The sequence below is a fragment of the Pseudorca crassidens genome, chromosome X (genome assembly GCF_039906515.1).
Source record: "Pseudorca crassidens isolate mPseCra1 chromosome X, mPseCra1.hap1, whole genome shotgun sequence".
Taxonomy (NCBI): domain Eukaryota; kingdom Metazoa; phylum Chordata; class Mammalia; order Artiodactyla; family Delphinidae; genus Pseudorca; species Pseudorca crassidens.
The window spans coordinates 95,392,018-95,415,055 of record NC_090317.1 but is presented as its reverse complement, the minus strand read 5'-3'; the positions used below and the strand labels follow the sequence as shown (position 1 = coordinate 95,415,055).

Genomic DNA, 23,038 nt, shown 5'->3' with positions numbered 1-23,038 from the left:
GGGAGAGGGAAATTAGACTCTACCTCTTAATGAAAGAAGTGTCAAAGAATTTGCAAATATGATTTTACAACCACTACTCCTCTCTCACTGATGAAGACAGGAAATCCTGTTGTGATCTGATCAGCAGGGTTCTAAAGGATAAAAGACAGTATATACCAGCAAAGGAAACAACTCTGTGTGCAGTGATTGTTTCATTAAAGTACTCAAAGGAAGTTTACTGTCTAACCAAGACTGTTCTCCTAACCTTTGCATGAGAACAGCTGTTTCCCCTATGTCCCTAACCCCAGCTACCAAACCATCAGCTGGCCAATGTTACCATTTTTTCTGGAGAGTGCCCTTTATTCAATCCCTGCCTTTCTCTTATTACTATGTAAACTCTTTGCTGGTAGACACATCATACACAGCTGTACTATCTGGCTATTCACTGGAGCTGGCACAAGGCCCACTCTCTTAGCCTACTCCCTGAAATCTTAGAATCCAAAAGGACCAAAGGTTTGTGGAGTTCCAAGTTTAGCCTTGCGATGCTCATGTCTAATGGGGCTCAGGGTACCTGATGTTCATGATATTTTGTATCCTTTGTGCCTAAATAGCCTCTTTAAGTTATTTATAACTGCTACACATTTATTTTTAAATGTTGAGCAATGCACTACAAAAACATATTGTACAAATATTCAACGAAATTACCACAGAAAGGTCATCACAGGTCTGAGTGATGTGACTGAATTCTGAGACCGGTGGAATATGGCAGCGTGATGCAGGCTACTTCTAGGCCTGGCCATAAAACACCTTATTTATCTCACTCTCTTTCCCCTCTGTGGAATTCTTGCAGGCCAAATATTGAATATGATATAATTACAAGGAAGCATTAAAAGATGGAAGAAACCTAGGTTCATGAATGGCCGTGTCGAGAAAACTCATCCCTTACTGACTGTATTACACTATGATACCATGTCAGAGAGAAATACAATTTAATTTAATTAAGCCTCTGAGATTTCAAGAATTATAGGTTAGAGCATCACATTCACTGACTACCATCCCTCCCAGTTATTTTGGTAGCATAGGAATACAGTACAGTCTGGTACATGGGAGTTGAGGGGCAGATGTTCTCCCAAAACCCAGGAATAGTCCACTGGATAAAGTAAAGAGGAAAGAAATAATACATGAACACGTCTAGTGATGATCTTTAAGTAAAAACTATAAAATTGCTTAAGAATGTATATTACCATTCCGGAGGTAAAGAAAGAGCAACCTTCCTCACAGAAGAGCAAGGGATAGAAGAGAAAGTCTGTGAGTATCTTGTTAAGACACAGAGCAGAGTTTATATAATTGATTGACTTCAAGGTTGCTGGGAGTAGAGGCAGAAGATGCTCTGTGGGAACTGTTCCCAGGTTAGCATATTTCCAAAGTGGAAGGAGAAACAGAGTCCCCTGTAACTTCCACCTAAGTCAATGTCCTTGACTTCCTGTGAGTGTAGTGAAATGCATATATGTTTGGAGGGCGAGGAGGAACTGAGCTCCACTAGAGATCAATCATTGGGGAAAAAAAGTCAGTTTCCTTTGTCCCTTCCCAAATTATACCATGTCAGGGGTTCCCTACTCTGTCATTTTGCCATATTCGGCCTATGGAAGAGAATGTCGGGGATACCATGAAACCAAATGTAGACCAAGTATATTTTCATCCATTTGACTTGTGAGCTTTGATTAAATTATTCATAAAGCTTCTTCTTGCTCTTCTGAGAACATACCTTCCTTATGTGTTGGACATTTACACCTCTATCAACATATTGTAAAGAGAAGTAGGTATAGATATAGATATAGATATAGATATACATCTGGAACATCTAATCAAAAGCAAGAATGGCTACTCTGTTCAACCTTGGAAAGTGCTGTGCATCCCTTGCAGAATGTCCCTGCCGGTTTCTAGTAGCAGCACTTCTACCACAGGATTAAGGACCTAATAAGACTAATAAGTCCTAAATTAAATTGCTTTGCAGTTTTTCACTGTCTTTCAAGTGAAACAGTACTTCCTACTACTTTCTGATAATCAGGATAAAATTCTAGTACATATCAAGCACTTAACCAACAATGTATTCTTAAAGTAATTTTATATGGGATTTATGGACCAGAGTCCGTAGCTCAATCATCTAATCTATTTCCTTTTTTCCAATGTTTATTTTACTGATCTGAGGGAGAAAAAACACAAATGTTAATAAGAGACTCCAATCAGAAATCATTTATCAGTATTTGTATTTGATGAGGCACAAAATCACACTGGAAGTTTGACCTTGCAATGATGGATGTTTGTGTCAACTACAAAGCACAGACTATCCATGGGCTCATATTGTAGAGTCTACTGGCCCCCTTCCCATTAACTGACTCCCAGAACTCAGTAAGTTTAAATTCCATCATTCCTATAAAATTTTTGAACTCTAGCTTAGTTCTGGATATTTGGACACTGTGTAGTAAAGAATTAACCTTACCCAAAAAGAGGTCTGGTCTTGGCGCTCATCTCCTGGGAGGTGATCTCGAGCTCTTGGAATGTCTTGTCTGATAAGAATGTCTTTGTTTACCTAGGGAGCCTTGTGCCACACTAGATAGTCTGACAATGTGACTTATGGTAGAAACTCTGGGCATGTAGTATCAGCTTGACCTCCAGAGGGGCTGGAGACTAAAGGCCAGCCATGTGTCAGGAGTCAACCATGCTTCCATGATCCAGCTCCAGTAAAAACTGGACAACAAGGCTCAGGTGAGCTTCCTTGGTTGGCAATATTCTGTGTCACACGTATTTGCCAAGAAAAATTAATGCTGTTTATGACTCCACTGGGAGATAACAACTGAAAGCTTCATATTTGGAACTTTCCTAGACTTTGCCCCATGTGTCTCTTCACCTGACTGATTTTAATCTGTATTCTTTAACTATAATACACTGTAACCAGGAGTATAGTAGCTTTCGGTGAGTTCTTCGAGTTCTTCCAGAAAATTATTGAACCTGAGGGTGTTCCTGGGGACCCCAAACACAAAATTGGTATCAGATGTGACGGTGGTCTTGGGAGGTTTCCAAACTTACAGTTGGTGCCAGAAGTGACAGTGGTTTGGGGAATCCCAAACTCTACGAACACCATGCCAAATGTTTCCAGAATGAGTATTTCTGATCAAGTATATTGTGCCATAAAAGGGAACAATTACTGGCAAACCTTGATTGACTACACTGTCACCTCCTAGGATACTGCATCCCTAAAAATTCCTTGCTCTCTCTGCCACTAACTCTTTATAGCAGAATGTCCACAATCTCACAGAAACATATCATAAAACTAGTTTTCAGATAAAATAATGACTCAAAGTTTTTTCACAGTGGTTTTCACCTTGTAATTGGGGATGGATCCTGCAAAGAACGATGGCCTCAGGATATAATTAAATTATACATAATTGTGCAGCCAGAGACAAATGTATTGTGATAGCTGTTAGCTAATGGCATCTCATTTGCTCCCCTGTACTTCCTCCATTGAAATACTCATAAAGAAAAGCCATGGAGAGGAAAGTAAGTTGTAACAATACTGGAAATTAATCACTCCCAGACTGTAGGAGGAATTTCTATTTAAAAAAAAAAAAAGCAGTTTGAAAAAACTTAATGTGTTAGTCAAGTCTAAGTCAAGAAAACAGAAACATCTCTAGGCTTTTCAAAAAGGAGAGATCTAATAAAGGGAATTGGTTACACAGTCGATGGAAAAACAAAGAAGCAAAATACAGGAGAGTGAGACAACTCAGAAGCTGGCAAGAGCAAGAAGCTCCTAGGAAGGGATCATCAGGTGAAGGCTGGAATCAAGAAAGGATCTGCCAGGTGAAAGTGGATGGAGCTGTCTGTTGAAAGCTGGTGCTCTGAAGGGGCTGGAGTCATGAAGGAGCCACAGTCCCTGCCAGAGGCAATGCCTGAAGCAGAGAGAGAGAGAGAGAGAGAGAGAGAGAGAGAGAGAGAGAGAGAGAGAGAGAGAGAGAGAGAAATACCTTGACTTCTCCATTTCTTCCCATATTTCAATCTCTCAGTAGTGTCTCTCTTTCACAGAACCCAACCAGAAGCCACCTGACATGGAAATGTGGGGAAGCCAGCCTGTAAGGGTCTGTTCCCTGCAATCTAGAGCAGAGCAAGGGAAGGTGAACAGTAGAGCTCAAAGAAAATAGGCAAATGGCCAGCATACTACTGGAGTCTCAGGAACAAGCTAACTTGTGGGTTTAAAACCCAAAAATTTATAAAAGAGAAAGAAAAAATGTCTGCCAATTGCCATGAGGTATCCACCACCCTATCTCAGAGACATGGAACCAACCCAACCAGGAAACAAGAGAGCAGCCAATATAGCATGCATACAAGTTGACCAGGGTTGTTCCACCCCGTATAGGGCCTCTAAAAAAAATCTTTTGAAGACTTCAAGTTTCTAGAACTGAAACATAAGCAGTGATTAAATACCAAGATAGTGGTAAACTGCTGTCTGAAATCTTAAGCTGGAAGAGATGCAGTAGGGCTAAGGCATGCTAGAATCTATGGGATTTTAGGCAATATTTTAGTGAAATAAATAACTTAAATAAATTCATACATACATAAAATAAAAGAACCACAAAATCCTAGACTGCTTCTAAGTATCCAGGAATTAATTAGTCTCCATAATGTAAATTCACAAGAGCAAGAGAAAATCCCTTCTTGGTTAGGAGAGGCACAATGGATTAACGGTTGCTGGACTCCAGATATTTGGTTAGGAGCTACAGACATCAATTGTCATTCAGCTAAATATCACAAAGGGGGATGCTCTTAGCACTCGATTGGACAGTGAGAGAGGATAAGGGGAATCTACATTGAGCCTGGATTAAATGTTATCATTTAGTGATAAGTGAAAAAAGTGGGTCCTGACAAAGAGTTTTTGAGGATATCAGACAACGGGAATATTAACTTGAAGGGGCAGGAGATAATCATACTTCCTTAAACCTATGTTGCATGTTACAAAGACAACTTTTGGAAAGAAAGCATTGGTTGTTCTCAAAGAAAATTTAGAAAAACCATACAGATTGTAACAAGAAGATAAAAAGTGAGATGATAGGGACACTGGCTGAAATGACAAAGGACAAAGGACTGGATGAGACATACGTTCAGTTGAAGAGGGAAGTAGCTGAGAGAGAAAAAGACATAAAGAGTTAGGAAAATGTAATAATAAAATTTTAATTCACAGCGCAATCAGGAAAGAAAAGGTTTAACACCACAGGAAAACAAATCAGTGATGAAGAACACAGATTTGAGAAGGATTCACTGCAGATGGGAAAAAATAGGCAAAAGATGATATCAAAGAAAGAGAAGAAGGTCAGTATGAAGACAAGAGCACGGAGACTTACTTTCCTGAAGAAAATCAGTGTTCCTGAAGAATAAACAAAGGAAATAATGCAGTAATTGGTGGTACAACAGAAGAAAATGGTCTTCAATTGCTGAATACAAAGTATGATTAATGAATAGACACTCATATCTGACATATTCTGGTGCAAGTTTTGAGTTTTGAGAAAAAAGAAAAATGTGCCTGGGCAGACAAAACAGGTTACCTAGAAAAGAATAAGAATCTAACCAGCCTCATATTTCCCCCACACCATTAAATTCCAGAAAGCAAGCAACAACATCTACACAATTTTGAGAGGAAAAAGTTTAGGAGTTAAAAATTCTTTTTCAGGTGAATTTGCTATTGTAATAGATGCTGTAGATCTCTCACTTCAAGACAGAAATACTCATTCTATCAACTGCTGGCAGTGCTGGCTGCTGAGGCCTCATAGCTGCATCTCTCTCTAGGAATTGTCTTCAGCAGGTGGGAACCCAAGATTACGCTCCTCCAGAGGGCAGACGACCCACATAACTGGTCCATGCAGAGGTATGACAGTCTGGCCCCTTGTTCCCAAATTTGGGGAAACTCTGAAGGACCACCCCATCTCCAGAGCTTTCCATGGGGTTGGCTGAAGTCTTTGTCACAACTGCCTGACAGTTCATCTGCCCCTGCCCATCCTGCTTCCCTCACGGTCCTACAAATCTCATTCTCAAGATCACTCGCCAGTCAACTTCTGGTATATAGATCTCTCTGTCTCAGAGTCTGTTTCTGGGGAGCCTGCCCTAAGACAATATTCATTTAACAAAAGGGAAAGACGTATTCCAGTACCAGTTGAAGAATGAAAATAAATAGCTTAAGAAAGAAAGTAGTGGCATAATACTCTGAATTTAAGCACTGAACTGGTTAATCATACAGTTATTGTTGGAAACAGGCTTACAAAAGAGAATGAAAACATAAAAAATAATTTTTGAAAGAGATGAGATATAAATTAAATATGTATTTAGTGATGATTGTCTGGCTCTGAAATTCCAGATTACATGTTCTAAGACTGGGAGGTATGGAAGGAAGAGCTGGGAAAAGAAAAGAGTTCTACATTTCTTACTTTACAGAGGTAGCAGTTGAGGTTGAAGGAGTCAAAGGATACTACATATTGCCTGAATTGAATAAGTAGGTAACTATGAGATAACTATAAACTTAAATATGATTCTGACACACTTAGAAGCACAAAAGCTGAAAAAAATGCCCACTTTTGTTGAAAATGTTGAAACCTATTTATTATCATATACTGTCAGGAGAGGCACACATTGATAAAGCCTTTCTGGAGATATATCTATCACTTGCAGTTATATGGCAATCTTTCAATGTAAATGCTTACTCTGGAGTATAAAGATGCACGGAAAGTTTATAGAAGCATTTTTTTTGTGAGTGGAAAATTGGAATAACCTAAAACTTATCAGTATGAAAGCTATGAATTAAGTTATTATTTATACAGTGGGATATTATGAACCTACTAAAAAAGAACCAACTCTATTTAAAGGTACTACTATAGGTTGATCTCCGTGATATCAAAGAATTATTAAAAAAACAGTTATAGTATAATGTATACTATATAAATACATTTATATATAAACCCCCATTTTAAAAAACTGTATATTTGACATGTTCACATATGTGCCTAAAAGCATAGAAAGGAACTGGAAGGATAATCACCGAACTGATAAAATTTCCTCTGGGGGAAAAATGAAACTGACAGGCTTTGTGAGACTGAGTGGGGCAATTTGCTTTATCTGCATTCTTGGAATTTTTCACAATGGTAATGTATTCATGCATTACTTATATATTCCAAAATGTATAAAAAGAACATTTTTTCATAACCAGTAATGGCTTGATTATTCAGTAGCTAATGTTAATAATACTGGCTGAATATTTTGAAGTATGTATAGATCTTTCCATCACAAAATATATCAAAATAAATTCTTGATGGATTAAAGAGTTAAATAAAATGGAACAATGAAAAAATAAAATTTTCAAACAAATTTTAAACTATGTGTATATCTAAGAAAAAAGCATTTAAGAAAAAGAAACCAAAAAATAGCCTTCAAAATAAATGGTGAATTTAAGAAAAAAAACCACATTTGCCCATTTACAATTAATAAGAACAGGGCATCTATTGTAATTGCATCACAGCTGTGACTCTGGGAGTCTTGGTAGCCAAAGTAAACATTCAAAACCAGCACAACAGCAATAACAAAACCAATGATACAATGGAATTAGAATTCCCATTCTTCGTAAGTTAAAAAAACCAACAGCACTTCAGGGGAAGTGAAACATTTACTCTAAAATATATTTCTGAGACAGAAGACACTGGGTGATGTTGACAAGAACATGTCTCTCATATTGAAGAGTGGACCCTGTAACATCACTCATTGAAATCTGAAGACATAACACCAAGACACAAGTCAATGTAAAAAGCTTCATAGTGGAGGACAAGACAGTTCAGTACAATTATGTAGCTTTAATGGTCTAACTTGAACCAGACATAAGTTCTAGGCTGTCTAGCAGAATAGATGGCCTGAATGCCCTTTCAACAATCCTCCATAAAAACCAATTCTTTCACTGGGCTTTCGATAAAATTTGTGAAGTGGGCTCTTTATATCATACTGTGTTTGAGAATATAAACCATATATATGAGTATCACATGAGTAGCTGCAATTATTAGGAAAAAAAGTAGTTCGAAGGAGGGAGAGGCCATTTCGTATTGGCATAACAGGGGTAAACTATATGCTGGAGCTATGCTTGGAATAAGGCTTTAGAGGATTAGGAAAGTTTTCAGAGGTTGAAGTTTGGGGGGATGGGAGTAAGTGATGCATGCCTAGGAGTGGGGTAGCTGTAATGAAAAGTATACTAGACTTGAAGTTAAGAAATCTGGGTGACAGACTGACAATCTATGACAGGCATGAATGAAATAGCTGAGCTGAGGAAGTAGAAGGAAGGTCTGGTGGAACACTAAAGTAGATCTGCTGAATTGAAGCAGAAGACAGGAAGAGTTGAGAGTGGGTTGATTTGGACCATGAAGTGATAGCAGTCAATATGCTATTTTCTACTATGCTTCCAGATGCCATACAAGGTTCCAGGGAATGGGAAAGAATAGCATATTCTTTGTAAATAAGCTGTAAAGAAGCTTCAAAATCATTTAGTCAACTCATTAATTTCAAAGAAGAATCTAAGGTCCACATCCAGAAAGTAAAGCAAATCACTCAAGTTGACGATGTTGGAGGCAAAGCCAGGATTAGAATCCAGCAGTCTGATTTTCTTAATTCATAGGTTATTAATAAGCTTTTATACTGAGGATTTTCCTCCTGTAATGTTGTTTTTATGAAGCCAGAACCATGCTGAAAAGATGCTAGACTATTGGATGATGAGGGAGATCCTAGATGTTCCTGATCCAGCTAGGCTCTGAGCAGAAATCATTATAATTTTTGGTCTTTAAATTTTGAGGTTGTTTGTTACACAGCAACATTATCTGTAACAATGGAGAGACGTGACTAGAATATTTTCTAGGCTTCTTTTCTAGCAAGAATCTGTTCTACCCCATTCCTATCTTCTCTTATCCCAACAAGCTTTCCCCCAAGAGGCTGACTGTCCCATTACTATTTGCTCTCCCCAGAGCACTCCCTATTTCTCAACCCCGCTATCTCAACGGAACCTTCTCTATCTCCTTTACGCCTAGGTTACACATTGTGTAAAAATGAAAACATGACAAGTAGATGCCATTTCTCACTAATAAAAGCACAGCAGGAAGAAGACTGGCTCTGCTCCATCTCATTACCACAGTCATTAGCCAGCACACAGGTGAGTAATTACCAGATGTTGGATATTCCTCAGATCTCTCCTCTCTCAGAATGTAGGGAGAGGATGCTCGGCCATGGGTCACCAACAGTCTTCAGCAAGTAACCCTTCTAACCTTTCCTCCTCTGTATCCCACCTTACCCCTCTCCCTTCATCCGTGGTGGTCTGTGAGGATGGACCCCTGATCACACCAAATGCTGCAGGCAGACCTAGTGCTTACACTGACTATGTAGTTGTCATTACTTCAAAAGTTCCCTTGGGGTCACATCATGGGTTGATTTGGGGGACAGAGAGGGAAAGGAAGGCAGGAGTTCACTTTCTTCTATTTCATATGTTAGAGTTCCTCTACAAATAAAACATCCCAAAATTACAACCCTAAAGTTCAGTTCCCCGAAGCTCTCAAAGAACTGAACAGAGCCAAATTTTTTGAGGGAAATCAATCGTTCCTAGGGAGCTGCGTACAGTGCCATGGGTCAGGGGCAACCCAACTTGAATAAGCAAAGGGACTTTGTTTCGCAGAGGTCAGTTCATGACTATCCTCCTACCCCTGAGATGGCTTTATATCTTAATTTTTATTTTCTGAGAAAATGGTTCTGTAAGATATCAACAGGTCTAAAGAATATTATCTCATACACGGGGGAGGGAAGGATTGGGAGACTGGAATTAGCAGATGCAAACTACTATGTAGAGAACGGGTAAACAACAAGGTCCTACTGTATAGCAGAGGGAACTATATTCAATAGTGGTAGAAGATGTGATCTATCTATCTATCTATCTATCTATACACAGTGGAATACTACTCAGGCATTAAAAAGAATAAAATAACACCATTTGCAGCAACAGGGATAGACCTAGAGATTATCATACTAAGTGAAGTAAGTCAGACAGATAAAGACAAATATCATATGATATCACTTATATGTGGAATCTAAAATATGACACAAATGAACTTATTTACAAAACAGAAACAGATTCACAGATATAGAGAACAGACTTGTGGTTGCCAAGGGGAGGGGAGGTGGGGGAGGGATGGATTGGGAGTTTGGGATTAGCAGATGCAAACTATTATATATAGAATGGATAAATAACAAGGTCCTACTGTATAGCACAGGGAACCATATTCAATATCCTGTAATATACCATAATGGAAAAGAATATGAAAAAGGATATATATATATGTATAACTGAGTCACTTTGCTGTACAGCAGAAATTAACACAACATTGTAAATCAACTATACTTCAATAAAAAAAAAATATTATCTCACACATATTAACTCAAAAAAAGCATCAGTGTCTCATACTCACAAGGATCTGAAAGAAGTTTAGATGTTCACCAGGAAACTTCAGTGAGCATGGTTAGGTGGCATTTTGACTGTTCTTGTTTGTTTCTAGGGAACTTAAAACATTTGAAAAAGCTTCTCTCAGAATGTAGAACTGAATGTGAAAAGCATCTGGGATCCTGAGTTAACTTTATAGACAAATCAAAAAGGCTCAGAGTTAGGAACAAATTAGTTACACCCCATCAGCAACAAAATTCCATTTGTTGTCAACAGAGGTGTGCTTAATATTGGGGATCAACAATGCCCTGTAACTAGCCTTAGCTGGCTTCCTCACCTCTTCTGCACTTCATGCACTGACTGGTAAAACAGGATTTCGCCATGGGCAATTTTAGTAGGGTGTTCATATAATTTTTCATACAAACTAGGGAAATTGTGAGAGTAAAAGCAGTTTCCACTAATGATTACCCCATGACAACAGGCATAAAACGGGATTGTCCTGGGAAAACCTGGATGCACAGCCTCCCTAAATTTGGCGGATATAAGAAAGGCCTCTGCACTAAAAAATATCCCCGCAACTTCTTTCTTTTTAATTAATTTTTATTGGAGTATAGATGCTCTACAATGTTGTATTTGTTTCTGCTATGCAGCAAAGTGAATCATTTCTGCGTATACATATAACTCCTCTTTTTTAGATTTCCTTCCCATTTAGGTCACCACAGAGCCTTGAGTAGAGTCCCCACAATTTCTTGTCACACTCTTTACTATAGGAGTGCCATTACAGAGAATCCTTTTAACATTCAATACCTTTAAGGAGAACAGCACTTGTTTTTTTACCAGTCTCTCCTTAATGTAAATATGAACATGAATTTCTTCCTTTTTGACAGCTGACAAAAATCAAAGCACTGAATAAAGAAGAATTTTTTAAAAGGCAGGACAAGAGGTGGAACAACATCACTAGGCGCTATTTTAGGAGGATTGGACTGGTAGGGTGCCCATGTTGGGAAACCACAATAGAGCCAAGTTTCTGACTCCAATCAGAGAAACTAAAAAAGGATATAAGAAGTACAGAGGGTAAACTCCATTTAGGGTACAAACTTTTCTCAAGCTATCCCAAGCAATCTTTCTTATATTAAGGTTTACCCACCCCATATTCAGTGCTGACACAGACAAAAGAGTGTTGAAGTGGAAAACCTAGGAAAAAAGCAACTGAGGTTTATTGTATTTGATAGTTTACTTGCACTAGATAGAGCAGACCTAAAAAAGCTGAAACATGAAAAAATAATAAAAAATTAAGATAATTAAATTCATATTGTCAGTGGTGAAAATCTAGTGAATTAACCTGCTATGATACCAATTTCTTAAAGAGGTCCTCTAAAGTGCGTTAACGCTGCTGCTTGATTCTGAGGTGGTAGAGAGGGTGGGTGGGAAGTAGGGGGAAGGAGAAGTGGGGTCCTGGAACTTACTGCAGAAGCTACATTAGCCAGCTCCATTACCACACATATGCCAACTTGAGTAACAGAAACTCATACAGGTTGATTAATAATTCAACAAATTGGATTCAGATGGGGTCCTTCAATGGCTATTTACATATAAGCAAAGGTCTGGTGTCCATATTTAGTTTCTACCCTCTTCCCCCAGGGAACTGGTACAGCATGATTTGAATTGGCTTTAGATCATTTTGTTAAATAAACTTTTTATTTTGAAACACTTTTAGAGTTACAGAAAATTGCAAAGGGAGTACGAAGAATCCCTATATACCCCATACCCTGTTTCCCCTATTACTAACACCTTATATTACTATGGTATGTTTGTCACAATTGATGAACCAATATTGATTCAGTATTTACTAAATTTATTCAGATTTTCTTGTTTTTTACCCAATGTCCCTATTCTGTTCCAGGATCCCATCCAGGACTCCATATGACATGTAGTCATCATGTATCCTTAGATTCCTCTTGGCTACAACAATTTCTCAAACTTTCCCTGTTTTTGATAATCTTGAGAGTTTTGAGGAGTACAGGTTAGGTATTTTATAGATTATCTGTCACTTGGGTTTTTTCTGATGATTGAACTGGGGTTATGGGTTTTGGGAAGGAAGATCACAGAGGTGAAATGCCATTCTCACCACATTATATCAAGGGTGCATACTATCAATATAAACTAATCACCGTTGATGTTAACCTTGATCATCTGGCTGACATAGTGTTTGCCACATTTCTCCGCGGTAAGTTACTCTTTTTTTTCTCCTCTCTTTCCATACTGTACTCTTTGGAAGCAATTCACTAGGTGTAGCCTATACTCAAAGAATGAAGAGCTATGTTCTACCTCCTTGAGGTAAAGTAGCTACATAACTCATTTGGAATTCTGCCCAGAGGATTTGCCTATTCTCCCTCATTTGTTTGTTTGTTTGTTCATTGAATCATGCATATGTTTCTGAGATGGGAGACACTGGGTGATGTTGACAAGAACACGATAATGTAACACTTCTTTATTTTATTGCTCAAACTGTTCCAGCTTTGGCCATTGGGAGCTCTTTCAGCTGATTTCCGTGTCCCTTTGACATACCCCATCATTGTGGTTAGTTTTGTTTGAGTACTTCCTTACTCTCTGGCACTACAAGGTGCTCCAGGTTCATCTTGTGTATTTCCTGCCCCAGTCCTAGAATCAGTCATTTCTCCAAGGAGCCCTGGTTCCTTTTATTGGAGCATGGTATTAGAAATCAAGATCTGAATTTCTAAATTTGTTTTGAAGGAAATTTTAAGGGAGTCTTTTCAGTTGACATGTTACTAGCAGTGTTTATATTGCCTAGCTGTTTTTATTTTATTTATTTATTTATTTATTTATTTATTTATTTATTTATTTGTCACATCACATGCACGTGGGATCTTAGTTCCCCGACCAGGGATTGAACCCATGTGCCCTGCATTGGAAGCATGGAGTCTTAATCACTGGCCGGTCAGGGAAGTCCCTGTTTTTATATTTATTAAAGAAATACAGTTTTAGGATGCATGGTGATGTTGGAAAATAACTCTTTGTATGCTAAGAAGTGAAAAATGATTGAAGATTTAAAGGAAAGTTTTAATTTCATTTTAATATATTCAAACAAGAATTTGAGAAGATGAATAAGGATTGAAGAGAAGAGGGAGGAAAGAAGATGCCTGGAAAATGGCATGCAGGTGTTTTACTGATTGGTTGACTGATTAATTTTATTAATATGCTGTTGGCCTGTGCAATATTTGAAAAAAATGAAACATACTTCTTCAGTTTAAGGTAAATCCTGAGCCTCCCACAGGGTAAGAAAGGAATATTTCTGTTCCTAAATTCTAGTGTTTCAATGGCAGCACCAGGAATTTTATAGGTTAGACCTAAGAGTCCCAAACTGGATGGAAAAGTGCTAGGAGACATATCTTTGATTGAGAAGACATTCATTTATCTTTATCAAATATGTAAGCAGGGGATTTATGAGTCATCTTTACCCTTTTACTGGTTGTATAGCCATGGACAAGTTGTTTGGTTTCTCTAGACTCATTTCCTCATCTGCAGAAATGTAGGAACAATAATACCTACCTCTGTGAGGATTAAAAAATAAACTAAAATGCATAACAACTTAGCAAAATACATAGCATAAAATAAATGCTAATAGATGCTTGTCATCTTTCAATGAGTGAAGGCAGGCTTTTGGTCCCACTGGCCTCCAGGTATGCCAGAGCATCACAGAAACTACTGTTGATCTGGAGCACCATGGTAGGAGATTTAAGCATAAGTGAGATGAACCCCAACACCCCAATTTTTCCATTACTGAGGCCCCTTTCAGGTGGGAGGAGTGGGAGGCTAAGGGGAATGCATCTTAGAAAAAACACATTTCATAACACAGTCAAGACATTTCCAAAATAATCAGGAATCTGATATGAAAGTCTGGGTACTAACTCAGTGCCCTTTTTTTCTTCCCCTTCAGAGGTAGACCAGATCCCCAAGATTAGTTTATTACTTCCACTTAATACAGTATCCCTAGAGACACATTTTCACAGTTTGGAAGCAGACCCATTACTACACTGCAGTGGGGTGGGAGAAGAAGGCAAGAGGGAGGTTCTCTGTTACTAACTGCCTGATTGATTGCAAATGATCATGGCGTACTGCTGTGAGGGTTCCAGGGTGTGTTCATTAAGAAGATGATTTATGTTCTTTATGACCAAGGTGATTTTAGTTTGAGTTTTACAATAAGGCATTTGCGCAATTCCATCCCCCCTCGAAACCACCTTAGCTGAGAAGTCTTACTGTGTTAAGAACCACAAACCTGCTACAGAAAAAAGGTCTTTAATACTTAATAATAAGCAGGCTGTAGCATTTTTTTTTTTTTTTTTTTTTTTTTTTTTTGCGGTACGCGGGCCTCTCACTCTTGTGGCCTCTCCCGTTGCGGAGCACAGGATCCAGACGCGCAGGCTCAGCGGCCATGGCTCACGGGCCCAGCCGCTCCGCGGCATGTGGGATCTTCCCGGACCGGGGCACGAACCCGTGCCCCCTGCATCGGCAGGTGGAATCTCAACCACTGCGCCACCGGGGAAGCCCCAGGCTGTAGCTTTTAAGCACGTGCTATCATTGTGTCTAAACGCAGGCACTATAACCCAGGAGACCAAATAACACGTGGCTACTCGTCTCTCCCCTTTTCTTTGTAAAGTATTTCTGTAAAAGTGTCCCCCATCATAAGACTTAAGACGCTGCCCAGAAGTAAGGTGGAGTTGGAAGGAGCACGGTCTAGGAGTAAGAGAGCTAATCTCTGCCTTCGCAATACTCTAACCTTATCATTTGGGTAAATTACTTCTCTTGATATAGTTTTCTAATTTTGAAATGCTATAATCAGGACTCAAACTCCAAACTAATAGCTGTCAACCCCAAATCCAATCCTCTTTTCAATATGCCACCTTGCCACTATTTTATAGCTATTTAAATTTTTTGCTCCTTCATCCAAAACACTTCATCTTTTCCTCTGTTATAGCTCTAGTCAATCATGGACAGTAGAATAGTTATTTGTACATGACAAAGATAGTCTTTGCTTGCCTTGATACTTCTACCATTTTGTAGAGTATTCAATATATGGTAAGTGGTCAATTATTGCTCATTGAATTGATGACCCTTATGCTTTTAACTGTTTTCTGAAATTTTTAAAATTAAAATTTGTCTTTACTCCCACCAAGGATATAGTATGCATTGTGGCTCTTCATCCAGACTACTGTGCTCGATTCTCTCTCTATCGCTAATCCTCAGCCATTTGCGCAGTATGCTGCTTGAGTAACCCTTGTTTCTTCAGGTCACAATACATGAATCTGGGGAGGACTTTTAGTCATGTGCATAAGAGTAGTAATTATAATGACAGTACTCACTGGATTGGAGCACCCCACCAGAAGAGTTGCTAGGACCTCAAGCCTTCCTCTACCCAAACCCCCTTCATCCCCCCCCGGCTGAATCAGTATAAGCTCATGACTTCCTATTAGCCTTTACAATTTCCCTATTGCATCCGTCAGTGCCACATTTTTCTGGCTTTATGGGGCTTTGATTATCAGGTGTCACATTAGGGTTTATCATTTTCACTGCCAATATGGACCCAGTGTCACCAGGCCCTTTGCTGCTCTATACCTCCCACCTCAACACACGCAGACACACACACACGGACTGTGTTCTCAATTGGGAGGACTCTCTTACCACCAGGATTTCAGCTCTTTTAATTAAGAGTTTACTTTCCCAATTTTATGCACACCTCAGCCTCCTATAGACACATAGATCAGCTCTCTTAGGACAAGTCAGGAGATTTGAGGATGTCATCTGATATCCAAAGCTGGTATCCCTTGCCAGTACCTGGGCATGGAACTTGGGTACATCCATTAGTTCTATTATTCCCTACTTCAAAGTGTGTCAACTGGCCTTTTTCAGGACACTCACTCATCCAGAGGGTGAAAATAACCTTTGCTACCACTCATGTTTGAGCCTTAAACCTAAGGTCTAAGGATGAGGCCATCAGTCCGAAGTCCCTTGCAGGTTCTTTTCCTATGGCTCATCAGGAGATCACTCAAAATGACTCCTGTTGCTCTGTCTAGAGTCGGGCATGCATATCTGCTCCCCAACCCCACACTCTCCAAAATGTTCTGTGCAAGAAGTTTTTCATTTTCCCTGAATCACTTTACCAAAGAACTGCATAGTACATATTTTCAAAACTCAAGCTCAGATTTGCACAGTTATGTTTTCTTCAGGGAATAGTTTTTAAAGGTTTTTAAGCTATTTAGATGCAACCTGAAATGTCAAAACTCTTCCATGCTTTTAAAAAATAAACGCGGTGTTCATCACAATGCTAAAAATCAGAACCTTAGTGCTAGATGTTAAAGATTTACAAGCTATTTCTGCCATTTTCTCTGAAACAAATTCCTCTCCTCTTTCCACCCTCCAACCAAGGGCTGATCCTTCATTTTTTGAATGAAAGATTTTCATTTAACCTTCTTCCAAAAGTCCACAAGGAAACCACTGACAAGCCAAAGAAATCTGAATGGGGAACATGTAACATGTCACCATGATTAAGGCTTCTTATTAATGCTGGAGGAAAACCCCAGTAAGCAAGACATAAAAAACTAGTCAGTTAAACAGAGGTCCCATTACTGGTCTCTCTGTGATCACACAAACACACTTTGGGAGTGTTTGCTGTTTTCTGTTCCTCTCCCTCTATTTTCTGTGACATATAAGTGCATAGGGCCTGACCCTGACCCACAGCAATTTATATCAGATAGAGTAGTCTCTCTGCCTCAGTAGGCATGAGGAGGGGAAGAGATGGCTGGTAAAGCAAATGGCTCTTCAATGCATGCTGAACCACCTCCCTAGAGGAGGAGGGTAGAAAATTAATATGGGGACCAGACCTTTACCTATATCTGAATATTTATTAATACAACAGACATCTGTGCCACCACAATGCTTCTGGAGAGCAAATCCACCCCTTTCCAAGATGCTGATTGCAATGTTTTCCAACGCTGGGTGCTTGCCAGCTTCTCTAGTGGTTTTTCCTTGACTTTGGGCTCAACTGCATAGGTTGTATATGGTTATATACAGTCTATTCTCATTATTCACAGTTCTATAAAGTTGCCGGGAACTCTCAATTAGCGAATACTGAACCACTGCTCCTAGGGGAAACACAAGATGAGGTTTCTGAGGGCTTCTGGTCAAAACATTTTTGTCAATTGATCCATACATAACTTTTGTTTTTTATGTGTTTAAAGATACCTGATATTGTATATATTATTGATCCACTATATTAAGCTTACGGTCAGCAGCAGTATAACCCATAACTCATGTCTGAGCAGAGCTTATCCAAACGCACGTGTCTTCTCTGTAAGGTACATCACAGCTTTCTTGTACTCAGGAACCCTAAAGAGCATTCAGCACTATGCTCGAGGGCCATTTTCAAAGTAAAATCACCAAAAAGAAACACAAAAATATGAAAAACATGGCACTAAATAAATTGTGAAAAGGAGATTTATTTATAGTATGAGAGCCAAAACAAGAAGGCAGAGAGCCATCTTGTTCAACCTCAGCTGAGAATGTGAGTTTCAAGAGGCTCAAATAGTTCACCACTCTGCACATGTCCATGAATGACTGTGCAAGTCTCACAATTATTGATTTGCAGGCTACAAATAAATTTTAGTGAGTAGGTACATTTGCAAATACAGAATCTGTGAATAATGAGGACTGCCTGTATATTAATTGTATAAACGTGAGTTTACAATTTTCAACCAAGTACATCCAGTGCTGTTTGAAGCCCAGAGAAAGTGAGCAAACAAAATGAAGCTAGCCCAGCAGAACACGTTTATAGCTTCATTGCTATCAACAGCCAAGGAAGAAAAATACATACCTACAGTGGTTAATAATAAAGGTTTGTACTTAAATTCAAGGCTCACACACTTAATACTTAGCTTATTCATTAATTTTCTCCACTCTTCAAAATATGGGTGAACTAAAGCAACCACTGAAGGATGAGTGGCCTCGAATATGTCATAATAATGATAATATTTATCACTTAATTGTTGCTTATTATATAAAGAATTACTATGCTAATCACTGTAATCATTTAATTTGTACAATGCTCCTGTGGGACAAGTATTACCATCCCCATTTTACATCACAGGAATCCGTTCCTTAGAGACATAAAAATGCGATGACGTCATACAATTAGTAAACAAAATATCTAGGATTGAAACCTAGGTGTTTCTGATTCCAAAAACTAATATTTTAAACCAGCATTCTTGAAGTCAGCATCATCTGAGAACATGTTAGAAATGCAAATCATCGGGTACAACTTCAAACCTACTGAAGTAGAAACTCTGGGGGTGAGGCCCAGAAATCTGTGTTTGAAAAAGCCCACAAGGAGATTCCAATGCATGCTAAAGTTTGAGAACCAATACTGTAAACCACTATTTAAGTCTATTTAATTTTATATATTGCATTATGCTAATTACCTAAAATTAATGTATTCTTAAAATTAAGTTTCTAATATAAGAATAGGTATAATACATTTTTAACAGATATATTGGAGGAAAATCGGCATAGAATAAACTGAACATATTTAAAGTGTATAATTTGAAAAGTTCTGACTTGTGTACATACCCATGAATGTGCCCACAATCGAGATGGTGAACTTACCCATCACTCCCAAAGTTTCCTCATCTTCTTTGTAATCCCTCCCTTCCATCAAGGCCCCATCTCTCTCTCCCCAAGTAACCATTCATCTGCTCCCTGTCACTATAGATTTGCTTGCATTTTCTAGAGTATGATACAAATGAAGTCATGCAACATGTATTATTTTTGTCTAACTTCTTTCCTTCAACATAATTAGTTTGAAGTTCACCCACCTTGTTGTTTGTATCAATATTTTATTTCTTTTATTGCAGAGTAGTATTTTATTGAATGGTCATTCCACAATTTATCTATTCATTTCTTTTTCTTTTTTTTTTGTGGTACGCGGGCCCCTCACGGCCGCGGCCTCTCCCGCTGCGGAGCGACGCATGGAGACAGGCATAGCTAAGAATGTGTGGCCATATGTTAAAACAACCACGGTAATTCATAAATATAATTAATTTTATACAATTTAATATATAAGAATTAATAAATAATAAATATTATGGGGGAGATATATGTAGCTACTTGAATATGGTCTTTCTCTTCAAAGGTTCACTTACTAACTTTAGCCTTGATTAGTGGCTCTTTCCTGCAGCAATTTTTACTGTGTTATGCTAATAGTGGTTTTCTGTTTGCCTCATTCCTTCTACTCTTGCTATTTGGAATTCTCCGGGAAAGGAGATTTGTCTCTTCTCCTCCATTTATTTACTTTATCATTAATCTTTAAGTATCATTTAAGTCATGTATATTTATTTTATTCTTTGGGTTATAATGCAATGCTTTGTTATTTTATTTATTTTGTTGCTCAAACTGTTCCAGATTTGGCCATTAGGGGATCTTTCAGGCTGGCTCTTGTGTCCCTCTGACATGCTTTTGTTTGTTCATTTTGTGAGTACTCCCTTGCTTTCTGACACAAGATAAGCTACAAACTGATCTTGTATTTTTCCTGCCCCGACTCTACTATCACTAATTTCTCCAAGGTGCCTTGGTTTCTTTTACTGGAGAGTATTATTTAGAAACCAAGATCTGGGCACTGAGTATGCACCTTATTCCTCGGGTGTCATTGCTACTAGGCGTTTTTAGTAAACAGAGCTAGAAAATATATGTATGTACGCTGGCCCACGTATACACACATATATAATTATTCCTGTGTTTAAATATATATATGAGTATAGCAATATGAGTTCATATCAATACCTCCAACTCTAATCCAGAACCCCAAGGTTCATTTTTGCCTTCTCCCTTTGCCTATTTGTAGCTTCTCTGACAGTGAGAAACCTAGCTCCCATTATCTACAATTTATTTACTTACATGTTTAATCACAGCATACAAGCAACCAGCTTCAAAATAGCACACTCTCATGTGAAACACATTTACCTACTAGAGTACAGTATTTATATACAATTCTTTTTGTTTTTAGCCTTGCAATGACCAATCAAAGCACAGCATGGTTGATATTTTTATATTCACATATAGTAACGTTCACTCTTTGTGCTGTACATTTCTATGAGGTTTGACAAACGCATAGAGTCATATATCGATTTCCACAATATCATATAGAACATTACATCACCCAAAAAATTCCCTTGCACTTGCTCATTTTTAACTGGGTTGTTCATTTTCATATTATTAGGTTTTGAGCATATATTTTGGATTCAAGTCCTTTAATAGATATATGCCTTGAACATATTTTCTCCTAGTCTATCTGCTTTTCCATTCTCTTAAAAGAATCTTTCTAAAAGTAGATTTTAATTTTGATGAAGTTTAACTTATCAATTATTATTTTATAGGTCATGCTTTTGATATCATATTTAAGAAATCTTTGCCTCACTGAAGGTCACAGAGATTTTCTCTAATGTTTCTTTAGAAGTTTTATAGTTTCAGGTTTTACATTTAAGTCTGTGAGCATATATAATAGCGCATCCTATTCTTTCAGCACCATTTACTTACTAGAGTAATGTAACTACTTACTGTTTTTTCCACTGAATTACCTTTGTATTTTTTTCAAAAATTAGTTGTCAGAATATGTATGGGTCTATATATGAATGCACTATCTTATTCCACTGATCTAATTGTCTATCTTGACACCAATACCACACCATCTTGACTACTATAGCTTTAGCATAAATCTTGAAATGAGGTAGAGTTAGCCCTCTCATTTTTCTTCCTTTTCAAAGAGGTTTTGCCTATTCTAAATCCTTTGAATTACCATATGAATTTTAGGACTAGCTGGTAAATTTCTACAAAATGGTTCACTGAGATTTTGATAAGGACCATACTGAATCTACAGATTAATTTGGGGAGGGTTGAAATATTAATATTGGGTCTTTCAATATATAAACAAGCTATCTCTCTCCATTTATTTAGGTCTCTAATTTCTCTCAGCAACATTTTATAGTATTCAGTGTATTTTTGACAGATTGATTTTGAAGTATTGATATTTAATATTTTATGCTTTTTAAAAATTCTAGTTATTCACTGATAGTATATAGAAATAAAATTGATTCATATATACTGATCTTGTGTTCTACTGTACAACTTACTAAATTCGCTTTTTAGTTTTAGTAGATTTTTAATAGATTCTATTGGACTTTCTACATAGATGATAATGTTTTGTGTGAATACAGTTTCAGTTCTTCCTTTTCAATATGTATGCCTTTTATTTCTTCTTCTGGTCTGATTTCAAAGCCTGGAACCTTCAATGCAGACTTAAATAGAATGGTGAAAGAATGAGGCAGGAAATAGTTGGGCCCCAGGCTGAGCAGCTGGAGGTCATCTCCTGTGGACAGATACTCCAGAACAGCAGGAGGGAGGACATGCTGAGCCCTGCCCACATAAGAGATAAAAGACCACATATTCCTGATTCTCGAAGTCAAGGAGACCTTCCTGACTACACATGCACAGAAAGGCTCCTTGAAGGTCAAAAAGGGAGGGGGCACCACCCCATAGTAGGTGATATCAACCTACCCATAGGCCTCTTCGCTACAATCCATCTTGGCTAAGAGATGCGCACGCACACGTGGGAGGTGCGAGATAAACCAAACACGGACTCAGAACCAGGCAAAGCAAGACGACTGGCCAAAGGAAACCAGGAAGGAATGTCCCATATAAGTGATTCAAACTACCATGAGGGCGCGATTCCCTCTGAATCCGCCGTGTGTCTATCCACACCTACCCTTTTTCCTCCTAATAAACACTTCACTTGCTTCACTACTTTCCGTCTCTATGTGGAAATTCATTTCTACACAGCTGATGGGCCAGGGCCTTGTCACTTACCACTGGTGAATGGTGGTCTAGTGGCTAGGATTCAGCACTCTCACTGCTGCTGCCCGACTTCAATCTCTGGCTGGGAACTGAAATCCTGCTTCGAGCCGCTGCAGGCCGAGGCCACCCGAGATTAAGAAGACATTCTGTCTTTTTCCTGATGGCAAGGGAAAAGAATTCAGTATTTCACCATTAAATATGATGTTAGTTGTATTAATAGATTATTCATAGATGCTCTTTATCAGGTTGAAGTTTCTTTCTATTCCTAATTTTCTGAGAGTTTTATCAGGAATTGACATTAGATTTTGTTATATGCTCTTATGTGTCTATCTATATGCCTTTTACATTTTTAGCTTGTTAATATGGTGAATTCTATTGATTAATTTTCAAATATTAAACCAGCCTTGCATTCTTGGGCTATACCTAATTTGGTCATAATGTACTATAGTTTTTACATATTGTTGAATTCTGTTTGCTAAAATTTTAGTCAGAACATTTACATCTATGTTTATGGAGAGTATGGGTCTGTTGGTTTTTTGTTGATTTGTTTTTGTTTTTCCTGCAGTGTCATTGTCTGGTTTTGGTATCACAGTAATACTAGAAACATATAATGAGTTGAGAAGTATGCCCTCCTCTTAGCTGTTCTGA

The 23,038-nt window shown here is 38.2% G+C and overlaps 1 long non-coding RNA gene across 1 annotated transcript in view; it reads right to left on the bottom strand.

The window, feature by feature from the left end:
• LOC137217177 (uncharacterized) overlaps positions 1-22,524 on the bottom strand; it is a 185,128-nt gene extending 162,604 nt beyond the window's left edge. The window contains exon 1 of the long non-coding RNA XR_010940035.1: positions 22,403-22,524. This is a non-coding gene — a long non-coding RNA (uncharacterized lncRNA). The remainder of the gene's footprint in view (positions 1-22,402) is intronic.
• Positions 22,525-23,038: the final 514 nt, after the last annotated feature.